The sequence below is a fragment of the Schistocerca cancellata genome, chromosome 4, assembly GCF_023864275.1.
Source record: "Schistocerca cancellata isolate TAMUIC-IGC-003103 chromosome 4, iqSchCanc2.1, whole genome shotgun sequence".
Taxonomy (NCBI): Eukaryota; Metazoa; Arthropoda; class Insecta; order Orthoptera; family Acrididae; genus Schistocerca; species Schistocerca cancellata.
This window is the reverse complement of record NC_064629.1, coordinates 247363005-247377296: the sequence shown is the minus strand read 5'-3', so window position 1 is coordinate 247377296 and position 14292 is coordinate 247363005.

Here is a 14292-nt window from a genome sequence, read left to right as displayed (position 1 = left end):
ACATTAGCAAACGTATTTACACATAATAAAAATAAAACCACTTCTATTTGTAGACTATGGGTCACGATCACTAATTGTACAGCTGACGCATACAGTTTCTTGTGCACTGTAAGAGTAGAATGAACATGATGAAGTCAGGATTACCAATTGTACATCTGACATATAAAGATTCTTGTGCACTGTAAGCATAGACTGTGCATGATGATGTACTGTACAGACTGCAAAAAGGTATTCAATTTTTAAAAAAGTGAAAATGTAATGTATTACTAGAAAATATGGACCATGCAAAAACTATATCCTACTGATCACTGAATTCCTCATTTTTGTTGAAGTTGATTTAAAACTTTCAAATACTATAAATTCCAATATGATACATGGCTGAAAGTAATGTATTCTCATGCATAAAAATGTGTGTTATAGACATACACCTATCATTCAGATTATTCCTCTAGCAAAATTAAAGAATGACTACTTCACTGTAAACAAAAGAAGTGATTCTGCAGTTTTGTTCATTACTTGAGAATTGCAAATAATGCAGTGTTCTTATTGTGTACAAGATAAATGTATTCAATGCAAAAGAGTTAGCAAACTGAACCTGAGGGCTGTTTTTCTATTATTTCTGACACTCTATTCTCCAATATGGCAAATAATTCTCATACAGAATTCTCACACATGGCAGATCTTCATTACAGAATTCTGCAATCCATGCCCTTAAAGTTAATTCCAAGTTTCAAGAGTGGATTGCTTGCTTTTTCAAAAATTATGACAGTCGTTTTTCCAAAATGATCTTTGCCTTGTTTTCTTCTGTTAGCACTGTTTAAGCTTTTGAAGCTTTTCTGTGGAGAAGCGGCAACATTTTATTATCAGTGAACTCTTTCTCTGACTTAAAAAGTTCTTCTACACACATAGACATAGCCAGCATTTGATTTTGGGGGTGGGGATTTTCAATAAATGGACATCATAATAAAATGGACTTGTAATAGAACACAAAATGTCAAAAGAATTAGGGGAACATGTGTATCAGTGTCCAGTATGTTGATACAAGCAGTACCTGTGATCTTATCACATAGCTTGAGATCTTTGCTTTGAATGTAGACAACAATTAAAATCATTCTGCATCTATTGGCTGTGTTATGCATTACATGTCAGGTGATACCTCAGAAGGACATGAGTACCAGTGTCCCAGTATTTTCTAGTAATGTACTCAGAAGGCAGTTGTTTGTGGATCTTGTATTAAAACAAGCACATGCAGTGTGACAGTTTAATTCAGTACAAGTTGCAAGTGCAGTCTGTTTGATCCAAAAAGGATGGACTTTGTCGTGTTGCTGCAGATGCCAATGCCTTTCCACATGTCACCCGTAGGTTGCAGACATGCTACAGGGAGACAGCTCAGTACACAAGATGAGTTGGACAAGGTTGCTGATGCATTACAACCCCCCATGAAGATTGATATCTGGCCATCTCTGTGCTGTGGCACTGCCAGAGTGCTACAAGATGATTTCAGATGAGCTACTGGAGCTGCTATGTCTGATCAGACTGTGAGGAACAGTTTATGAGAAAGGGCCTTACAACCCAGTTGTTCTCCTTGAGTATCCCACTTGACTTGACATCATCTTGCAGCTCACCTTCAGTTCTGCTATTTGTATGCTAACTGGCAACTTTGGCAGAGGCAAAACATGTTATTCACAGACAAGCCCAGATATCCTCTGATGCCAGGTGATGGCTGTTTTCATGTGCTAAGATCCATGGTGAGCAGTACCTGCCAATGTTGTCCAGGAAATTGACAGATTTCTAAGGTTCTGTCCTGTTGAGGGGAGGCTTCAGTGTCGACAGCCATGTGGATCTTGTTTATTTATTTATTTACACGTCTAGTTCTGTAGGACCAAATCTCCACGGCCATGGAGCATGTCAGTACATGGAGTTACAACATAAAAGTAATAACAGATAAAAATAAAATGTTTATTCACCCAAAAAAATCAATTCATTGGTTTAAATAAACGCAATCAACAACATAACATAATAATCAGCTTAATTTTTCAAGAAACTTCTCAACAGAACAGAAGGAATGACCCATGAGGAAACCCTTCAGTATCGATTTGAAAGTGTATGGATTACTGCTAAGATTTTTGAATTCTTGTGGTTGCTTATTAAAAATGGATGCAGCAGTATACTACACACCTTTCTGCACAAGAGTTAAGGAAGTGCAATCCAAATGAAGGTTGAATTTCTGCAAAGTATTAACTAAGTGAAAGCTGCTTATTCTTAGGAATAAGCTGATATTGTTAACAAGACATGACAGTAAAGAATATATATATATAATATATATATAGTGAGAGGCCAATGTCAAAATACCCAGACTCGTGAACAGGGGTGGACAAGATGTTCTCGAACTTACATCACTTATTATTCAAACTGTCCATTTCTGAGCCAAAAATATCCTTTTAGAATGGGAAGAGTTAACCCAAAATAAAATACCATATGACATAAGTGAATGAAAATAAGCAAAGTAGACCAATTTTTGTGTTGAACGATCACTCTTTTCAGATACCACTCAAATAGTAAAAATGGCAGCATTAAGTCTTTGAACAAGATTGAGAACATGGGCTTTCCACAACAGTTTACTATCTATCTGAACACCTAGAAATTTGAACTGTTCAGTTTTGCTAATCATATGCACATTCTGTGAAATTAAAATGTCTGGTTTTGTTGAATTGTGTGTTAGAAACTGTAAAAACTGAGTCTTGCAGTGATTTAGCATTATTTTATTTTCTACAAACCATGAACTTATGTCATGAACTGCATTATTTGAAACTGAGTCAATGTTGCACACAACATCCCTTACTACCAAGCTAGTGCCATCAGCAAACAGAAATATTTTAGAATTATCTATAATACAAGAGGGCATATCATTTATATAAATAAGGAACAGTAATGGCCCAACACCGATCTCTGGGGCGCCCCCATTTGACCGTACCCCACTCAGAACTCACATTACAGCCATTCTTAACAATGTGAATAATGACCTTTTGCTGTCTGTTGTTAAAGTAAGAGGTGAACCAATTGTGAGCTACTCCCCGTATTCCATAATGGTCCAATTTCTGGAGCAATATTTTAGGACCAACACTCAAAAACCTTAGTTAAATTTAAAAAATATGCCTAGCATTCGAAACCTTTTGCTTAATCCATCCAGTACCTCACAGAGAAAAGAAAATATAGCATTCTTCGACTTCTAAAGCCGAACTGTACATTTTATTGCAAATCATTTGATATAAAATGATCAATTATCGTTACACACACAGCCTATTCAATAACTTTAGCAAACACTGATGGCATAGAAACAGGTCTAAAATTGTCTACATTATCCCTTTCTCCCTTTTTATAAAGCGGCTTTACTACTGAGTACTTTAATCATTCAGGAAACTTACCATTCGTAAAGGAAAAACTACAAATATGACTAAGTACAGGGCTAACATGTGCAGAATAGTACTTTAATATTGTGCTAGGCACCTCATCATATCCATGAGAGTCCTTAGTCACCAGTGATTTAATTATTGACTCAATCTCTCCCACTGTCAGTATCACAGAGGAGACATCAATCTCGGAAAGGCATTTGGCAAGAGAGTCATATGATAACCTGTAGAAACTAAACTTTTATTTAATTCACCAGCAATGTTCAAAAATGATTGTTAAATACTGTACATATATCTGACTTATCAATAATGGAAATATTTTTACTACACACTGACTTTATATCATCATCCTTGTGCTGCTAACCAGACACTTTCTTCACGACTGACCATATTGTTTTAATTTTATTCTGTGAATCAGCTATTCTATTAGTGTACCACATACTCTTTGCCTTCCTAATAACATTTTAAGCACCTTACAATACTGTGTGTAATGGGCTACTGTAGCTTGATTTTGACTACTTCTAACATTTTGATATAATTCCTGCTTTGTTCTACATGATATTCTTATCCCACTAGTCAGCCACCCAGTCTCCCTTTTAGAATGTTCTAATAGAAAGCAACTCTCAAAGAGCATGAGCAATGTGTTAAGGAAAGCATTATATTTGTCATCTATATTATCGGCACTATAAACGTCCTGCCACTCTTGTTCCTTGATGAGATTTAAAAAACATAAAGTTGCCATTGGCTTAGCTTTCCTACATAGCTTGTAATGATATGTGACATTTGTTTGAGTACAAAAGCCTTTTAGTGTTAGAATTTGTGCATCATGGTCTGAAAGGCCATTCAGCCTTTTACTAACAGAATGCCCATCTAGTAATGAAGAATGAATAAAAATATTATCTATGGCTGTGCTACTGTTGCTCTGCACCCTAATTGGAAAAAATACAGTCTCAGTCATATCATGTAGATGTAGATGTAGATATGAGTTTAGGAGATCTACCAACATCTTTTTTCTTGCAAAATCATATACAAAATTAATATTGAAGTCGCCACATATAACTAATTTTAACTACTTCCTATAAAGTGAACCAAGAACCCTCTCTAGCTTGAGCAGTAATGCTCTAAAGTCAGAGTTAGGGGACCTATAAACAACAATTAGAAGTTCAGTTTCACTAAATTCAACTGCCCCTGCACAACATTCAAATATCTGTTCAGTGCGGTGCCATGATACGTCTATGGACTCAAATGGAATACTGTTTTCCATGGCCATGTTTGCCTTACCACCAGGCAGTACATCGAACAGAGCCTTTTGGATCATGAGGTGGCTGCTGCATAATGTGTGGCCTTCAATACCTTCTAATGCAAGGGACCACATGGCAGGCATCAGCAGGGATGACTTACAAAGCTTGGACATTGAAGTAATGGAATGGCCAGTGGTGAGTCCTGACCTAAACCTCATCAAGCATTTGTGGGACCTGCTTGACAGACATATTTGTGGTCATTGTCTTCCACCAAAGATTCTGCAAGCATTCTCATGAGCTGTCATTGAAGAATGGGAACAGATATCAGAGGGTGACACTGTAGACATATAAGGGGCATGCCACATAGATGTTAGGCAGTGATAAATGCTCATGGATGGTAGAGACATTACTGAAACTCTCAAAGTCCAAAGAAAAACACCTAGGTTGACAGGATGAATTATTGTTTCCTGCTATTTTGTTGAAAACCGACATTCTGAGTCCATGGCTGTGTACAAAATATAAGGTGACTCTCACAGAGAAGATAACAACAACCAGCCACCTTTTATAATGATATTTATTTATTTAGATAACACCATTACTAGTTTCAAACTGACAGGTTCATCACCAGATGATTTGTTCATGTTCCACACTTTCAAGTGGTGAAACTTCTTGGTGTGTGAATGGTGCTTTAGATTATGTGTATACATATATGTAAAGAAAGTGCTTCATACAGTCTTCACTGCAGCATGAACACAAGCAGTCAGCACTGGAATGTAATGGCATGGATTTTTCAACAGCACTATCACCCCAAGGAAATTTCATCACCTGGGAGAACAAAAATTGAAAGGTAATGTAAAATGTATCTTAATGTGAACGAGCCATTTGATGATGAACCTGTCAGTATCAAACCAGTAATAGTGGTATTTAAATAAATAGTGTTATAAAAAGTGTCTGCTTGCTGTCATCTTCTCTGTAAGAGATTGTTTCCACTTTATTATCTGTTAGACACTTCACTCCTTTTTATGTATATGATCAAGAGTACAATGATGTTATGTTTTGTACTTAATTTGTGGAAGATAAAGGTATTATTTGGAATCTGGCAAGCCATTCAGTCCTCAATTATTACTCAGTAGAGTATGACAGATGCCCAGAGTTGTGCTCTCATAATTCTTTAGAGCATTACTTGTATATTTTTTATATGTGGTTTGGCTTAGGTTCAATCTTTACTACTGTCCCACGTCAAGTTTTTGTATTGCTCTCTTGTTTGGTTTTAGGAAACAAAACAAAGAATACATTTGGCAACATTGTCTCTGGTGGGCCAGTTGAATTTGCATGTGAAATGGCCTGATTGGCTAACTTCAATGCTAATTAATGCTAATGAACATACTAGTGTGTTGGTAATTTTTTCTCTGCATCAAACATTCTTCCCTCAAACTCATCACACAGTTTACTACCTTATATTTTCTGCGCAGTCATAACTGCATCACTAAGTGGGTTATGCCTGCAGTATAGGCTAACTATTTTGGATCCAGGTGTCCGTACATCAACACCTAATATGTGCTGCACAAGAAAAAATGAGCATTAATGGCTTGCTCTTCCCACATGTAATTGGAGGTACTACCAATGTAAAAGCATACTACTCCTAACAGCTACATGCATTAGAACGCAAATGAAGTAAATACTGATGTAATGTTCAGTACACTGTTCTCAGTCACCAATAAAAGTATCTGCACTTATACCAATTACACCCTGTTTACAAATACATATGGGTGGTCAGAAACAGCCTGAGAAACTTGTAAGGGTGTAGCAGGGTAAGTTGTGCTGAGGAATCATTCTAAAGGGAAAAAAAAAAGGATACGTTGCGCCATTTATAAGTTAATTAGCATTGAAGTTAGCCAATTAGGCCATTTCACCTGCAAATTCAAGCAGCCTGCCAGATACAATTAGCACCAGTTGTTCTCATATGTAGATGATAGTGCAAGAGACTGCTCAGCCTTTGGCTTAGGTTCAATCCTTATTACCGTTCAACGTCCAGTTTTTGTATTGCTCTCTTGTTTGGTTTTAGGAAACAAAACAAAGAACAAGTTTGGCGACACTGTCTCTGATGGGCCACTTGAATTTGCACATGAAATTGCCTGATTGGCTAACTTCAATGCTAATTAACTCAGGAACAGGACAACACACAGGTGTGGGTGTGGCTGCGCGCGCGCGCGTGTTTGTGTGTGTGTGTGTGTGTGTGTGTGTGTGTGTGTGTGTGTGTGAGAGAGAGAGAGAGAGAGAGAGAGAGAGAGAGAGAGAGGGGGGGGGGGGGGAGAGAAAAAGAGAGAAAGAGAGAGAGTGAAATCACATACTTCTTGATAATGTGTGTCATTCCAACAAGTGGTACAGTGATTAAGCAGCACAATGGCTGACACGAAGAGAAGTACATGGAAAATAATTTTCAGCTTGCTCAGTACTGACACCACACACATGGTTTCTGATTTGTAGGACCATTGATCATCTGCTATAATAGAAGTAAGGAAATAAGTTTAGTGTTTTATATCTCACAGACAGCTAAGGTCATTAGAGACAGAGCTTTGCCTGGAATTTTTATTATTGGAGATGAAGCAAGTCACTGTGTCCTTTACAAGCAACCATCCCAGCATTCACATAGAGTGAACTGGGAAACCATAGAAAAACCAAATCTGGATGGCCAGCTCATAGGCTGAACCTGGGCCTCCTGGATGCAAGTCTAGTGCATTAGGGAGTACAAATCTCTAAACCACAGTAATGCTTCAGGATCCAATGGGGATCCTGTTGGTTTCTACACACAATCCATGACCAAATTAGCTCTCCACTTAACCATAGTTTACCATGAGTCACTTGAGCAATGAGCTGCTACAAATGACTGGAAAAAGAGAACAAGTCACATCCACCTACAGAAAATAAAGTAGAATGGATTCACAGATATATCCCCTGTAGTGCTCACATTGATCTGCAGCAGACTACTAGAACATATTCTGAGTTCCAATATAATGACCTATCTGGAATGAAATAAACTTCTTCATGGAAATCAACATGGATTATAAGAGTATCAATCATGTGAAACCCAACCTGTGCTGTTCACACATGATATACTAAGCGCGATGGGCAGATGCAACCAGGTGTATTCAGTGTTTCCAGCCTTCTAAAAGGCATCTGATTTGGTGCCAAATAAATGCTTGTATGGAATATAGCCAGATTTGTGGCAGAATCGAGGATTTCTTGGCAGGCAGAACACAGCACATTATTTTGGATGGACAGTCTCCCTCTGATGTAGAAGTAATATCTGTCCCAGGGGAATGTAATAAAACTGCTTCATGTCATACATTAATGACTTAATGGATAAGATTTTTTTAAGATAACATGGCTATTTACAAGGAAATTCTATCTGACAAGAAATGTAGTTGTATCCAGTTAGATCTTGACAAGATAGCTATAGGGAGCTGGGACTAACAGAAAACTCTAAATGTAGACAAATGTAAAATTGTGCACTTCACAAAATGTAAAAGTGTAGTAGACTCTGATCACATGATAAATCATTCACAACTGGAATCAGTCTTGTCATATTGATACGCAACAGTAAGTATGTGTAGAGAAATGAAATAGAATAGTCACTTGGGAGCTGCTGTGGGAAAGGCAAATAGTAGGCTTCTATTCATTGGTAATATACTTGGAAATAGTGCCATGTCTATGAAAAAACTGCTGAAAAGACACTTGTGTGGCCCATACTTGAATACTGCACTAGTTTCTGTGAGCCATATTAGGCCAGACTGATGTGAAACAAAGAGCATGTACAGAAAAGGCAGCATGAATGGTCACAGGTTTGTCTGGGTAGGGAGAGATTGTAATGGATATGCTTACAAACCTGAACTGGCCTGAAGAAAGATGATGCATATCTTGTGAAAATCTACATAACAATTTCAAATGTCACATCTTCTGGCAGAAATGACATACAGATATATTTTTCAGGTACCTAGGTACTGATCCTGTGAAGATCATGAAGATGCTCACACAGACATGTGTAAGTAGTTGTTCATCCCATGGTCCATTCATTAATGGAATAGGAGGAAACTGCAATGCGTAGTACAATAAAAAATACCCTCTATGACACACATTGTGATGATTCACGGAGTTTAGATGTGGATGTACAAGTGGGATCTGAGAAATGACCAGTTAAGTGTGCCATTGTAGTTAATCAAATTTTGATAACCAAATTCAGGTCAATACATTCCTTTTTTTATTATTATTAATACAGTGCTATTGTTGAAACCCAAGGATATGTCCTTGGCATAATTCACCCTTAACTGGTGATTATCACTGTAACAGGCAGCCACTGTAATGGGATGTTCAGTTTCTCTTTAGCCCTGTGGCCCATAATTCTGACTGCAACATGTCAGTAGGATTTGGAATTTTCTACTGTGAACCTATGGCATCTAGCAATAACTCAAACAGTTTACAAGGAAAGTGCAGATGAAAAGGGGAAGAGGCTTCATTACTGCTTCTCTCGAATTTACTTAAAACATAAGAAATAAGAAATGTGTTTTGTGATTTAGTAAACCCATGCCAGAAGATCCATTAATGGCACAGTCAGGAAACATCCATAATGGACTCTGGTTGTGAAGGAATTATAGATTTTGTCTAAAAGAATTTTTAATGTCCAAAATGAACAGCTGAGCAAACAGTAAGAGCACTAACTATGAAAAAAGGAGTTCCAACTACAAATAATGGAAGAATATCTGATACCTAAACATATATATTACATGAGAATCATTTTAATAAGATCAGGAAAATCGGGACAAATACTGAGACACAAAAGCAATCTTTTATTTCTGTATACTATTCATGAATGGAACCACTGGGGGGCAGGTAATATTAATACTATGTTGTGGCTTGCAGAGTGCAAATATACAAATGTAAATGTAGAAAAGTAACCACAAAAAAGACCAAAGAGATAATCATATTGTGTACACTAGTCTTCCTCTCTTCTATGCAACATTACTTAAAATAAATGTTTAAAAAAATACTCATCACAATAGTAATGACAATTTCTGCAGTTTCCAGCAAGCATGTTACTGATAGTAGTTCTAAGCTGCTTCTGTGTGACTGAATATCTTCTTATTGTGCCCAGCCTCAGAAATTGAGACAGTTAGGTTAACCCTCATGCATGAACAGCAATATGTGGACGTCCCAAGACTCAAGACAAACCTCATTCCTTTGAGGCTCAGTCCACACATTGATGCCAATATTGTTGCCAATGCTGGCTCATGGCTGTAATATTACCCTCATGCATTATGCCGCCCTGGCAATAGCCATAGTTTGAAAATGCAGTACTTTTGAAATAAATATTGCACTGTAATCACTTTTGAGATTACTTCTCCCTTTTTTTATTTTTGGCTTTGCTAAAATTTAGGTGGGTGGTGAATTTGAACCCATGAACTCATACACTGCACAGTCATAAAGTTTTAATTATCACCTAGACAACATCAAGTTGTGACCATGAAACCCTTTACATATGCAACATATTTTTCCCTGTGATGGATGGCTTTTCAATAACCTTTATTTTAAAATAGTGCATTTTGGCTGTTTAGGAAATGCTCCTCCTTGAAATTTCCTTGTTGTCATTCCAGAAATGCCTTTCACAGACTGGTTCCTTCATTTGAGAGCAGAGCAAGACATCACTGGGTGCCGTGTCATTAGAATATGGAGGGTATGGCAAAATTATATAGTATATAGGACTGTTTCCTGTGTAGAATGAAGTAGGGCAATACCATGTAGTCAAAACACTCCCTCAGACAGCTTTCCACAATGCTATATGTTGATAGCCTCTTGTAACATCACCACAAGATTTTGGTAATATACTTTTATAACAGTTTACCCCTCATGAGCATAATGTGTTAGCACCACAGTGTGGCAGTCCCAAAAAAAACACCACTTCACCCAATGATTGACAGGTTTTAATCTTTTTTTGGCATACATATGTTTTCACTGCTTGCCTTGGTTCTTTGTCTAGTGATTGTAGTGATATCCCTAACAATCATCTATTGTAATTAGACAGCTAAAGAAGTCGTCTGGATTAGCCTGACACAATGTAACTTTCCCATGCTGCCTCAGTTTAGAAGAGTTTTTAAATAGGTGTGAGCAGATGCAGAACCTAGTGAGCTTGGTCATGTTCAAAACATTTAAAACTGATTTTCTTTTTTCTACTATCATCTTCATTGTGACAAGCTGGTCTTTGAGCACCAGGACAACCACTTCACTGCAAGATGGTTGACCAGTTCATTCTTTGTATTCACACTGGAAGCATCTGTGCAAACTAACTACTGTGCCACATAATGGCACATTTTTCATGTATATATCCACCAACTCAGCACAGACTGTTCCAGAGTTGTTCCCCTTCAAATGAAGAAACTGAATTACTAGACAATGCAGCACCATTTTGTTTTAGTTCTTCCAGCAGCATGCAATGGTACTGTGGTGTGAGGATTTCAATGTGTATCAGAACTGTAGGTGTAAATCTGTAGACAAACAAATAATTAATTAGGTAACTTTATTTTTTATTTTAATTGATTCAACTGTGAGTTGTTGATCAAATATTGTATATTGTATTAACTAAATGAAGTAGATGTTTAGCCTTGTTTCATAAACTTTATTATGACTGTACAGCCTAGGTTTTGGGTTATAAGCCTGTTTTCTAATACGCAATTGATCCGTGAGAACCAAGCAAAGATGAATGTGTTAGTAATTTTTGAGAAAATTTCTCCTGGAGTATAACAATTTTTTATTATTATTACTTAACACTGCTCCATCCACTGCCATCATCTACTATCATGGTGGTAGGTCTGAAGATGGTATAAAACAGACAAAAACCAGTAACTTCACAAGAAATGAAATTCCTTGCAGTTGTGACTGTTCAAATTCATTTTTAAATAAATGTGTCAGCTTCTTAACCTGTCGATTCTTGACTTAAGCTACAAAAGTTCTCTCTCTTGACAATTTTTACACAGTTACTTAGGTTCTTACCATAATGAATTGCCGTAGAGATATGCACAGGAATGGAATTTTTGTCATGATCTCTCATAGATGAAGGCACCAAGGTTCTGCTCCTATGTATACGTTATAACCTTGTCTTAAAGGGGTGAATAATGAACTGAGATTGGTAATTCAATAAAAAATGTGGGGATACAAGCATCTGTTTCTTAATTTCTAGTACTGTATTTATGAGTGAGCTTTGCTCTCTTTCCCTGTATGTGTAGGACTTTCACATCTGTTATATAGTTTTGGGTTTTATTTAAGCAATGTCTGGTAAAGGATGAATTAACATTCAGTTTCTATGTTGTCCTTTGAGTCTAGTACAAATTGACCTCCTAGTCTATCCAATACAGCAAGACTGACACTATCTTGGTAGATGACCTTATAAACCACACTTTTCATGATCACAAGTTGTTTATCTTCTGAACTGAAGAATCATCTACCTAATGTCTGTGGGACATAAAAAAATGAAGCAAAACTCTTTGCCTTTAAAAGTTTGCTTATCCTGTTTGAAGTTTTACCTATAAAAGGTAAACTGCACCATTTACTTTTTGGTGTATCTATATTGTTCGCTGGCTCTAGTAGGGACCTGGCTTGCGTACTCAGTTTTTTATTGAGAATTTTTATAATAATGTTGAAAGCAAATTCATTATATGTAGCTATTATTTTTATTACATTGAGTTCCTGGTCATAGTCTCCTTTGTAAATGGGGATGGAAAAGAGACAGCGAATCATATGATGCAATGCTGAATGTTTGTAGGCTGGAGAATGTTGAACAGAAGCTAGGGAATGTGTCAGTAAAGGAGTCTTTTCACCAAATTTTAAATTTATGGTTGCTATTTCCTATCTATAAGCTGATGTCTAGGAAATAAATGATGGAAACCCTAACTCCATACTGACCTTTATGTTAATATGCCACTTGCTTATAATAGCTCCCTCAAAAGCAGAAATAATTTTTATTCAAATAACATTCCATTGTACTAATTATGCTCAGCTGTTCTTCTGGATTAATATTGTGTAAATACAATGACTGTAACACAAGATCTGCACAGTCTTTCACAGGAAGAAACTGTGTACAACAAAAGCGACCAATTTTGCATTTGTTTAAATCTTAACATCTTCTAACTTGTTTACTGAACCTAAACTGTTATTAATGCTATATTTTCCTGTGAAGTTAAGTTTTTTTCTCAAGATCATACTGATAATATTGTGCTAGTATTGCAGATATATCTGGTCGGATTGGTACTTCTGATTTGTGATGTTTGGGTACGTTATACAGCTGTGGAGCCCTACGATTCATTTGAAGAATACTCTTACAACATATTCAGGAAAAAGTGTTGGCACTCTTGTTTACTAACTGCTTAGCCTGATCATTTTGTTTAGCTGTTAGATCTGTATGTAGTTTTTGTAGCTCTACTGACTGAAAGAACTCTTCCACTTTGCTTGCATAATCTGTTTTCTTTAACATTTCAGGTGGTATTTAAAACTTTATGACTGTTTCTGGTACTACTATAGTCAGCATGATAGATAAGAACTGAGCTTAATGTGCACATTTCTTTGTTCTACAATGTTAAGTGCAGCCACAAAGCTCTACACTGCCACAGGTTGAGTGGATCTTGTAGAACTTTTACACTCACTCATGAGTTCCCTGATATGTTGTGTTGGGGCATCACCCACCCTTTAGAGGAGGATAGGTGTCAGTCTGTGGCAGATCTAATAACAAAATACAATGATGGTGCAGGTGAAAGTGCTTTTATGTGCATTGTTTAGTGCACATTGTTGAATATGGAGCCCCTCAGCAGACAGCCTTTAATATCTCTGCCTGCAGCAGGTATCGATAGGGACTCAGAGATGTTGCCCCTTGCTACTATGACAGCTGCCACATCTAGTCACAAGAGGTGGAACAGGTGTATCACAGGGGCTTCTTGCACTATTACAAGCCATTCCATGCTATTTGACGTGCTCAATATACTGTCAAATCATGAGGCATACAATTACCTCGCTTTTCTGCACTATCTGATTTTCACTATTGGTGTATATTCAATTTGCAGCTTGCAGGGATTCATGCTCTGTTTATGGCATGCTTTCATATTAGGAGTGCATAGGAAATTGTGACAAGGCAGTATCCTATCAAGTAGTTTGTAACACATTCACAGTCCAGTGCTGGTACTATGGAAACAAAGCTTCTTGAATTTTGGCAGCTACAGCTGTCACTGTAGCAATAGCAACAGCACCTGGAACAACAAAAACTGCAACACAAACAGCAAGCTGCTATCATGCATGCAGCTCTTATCTCAACAGCAGCAAAAACATGAGTTGAAGGTCGCAACCAGGCCCAGATCTAGGGAGGAGGGCGCAAACCAGGGTATCTGCCCCAGGTGGCAATTTCAGGGGGCACCAAATTCATATTCTTGAAGAAAAAGCCTTGTTTCACAAAGTGCCTAGCTTCCAGTGTACGTTGGTCTATCGACTGTTCATATGATTTTGAAATACATCCTTGTTGGTCTTTGAACAATTTTGAACACATTATAAGATGATTTCTGAATGAATCATAAGTTGAACCTGCAGACAAAAGGGGACTTGGCTATACA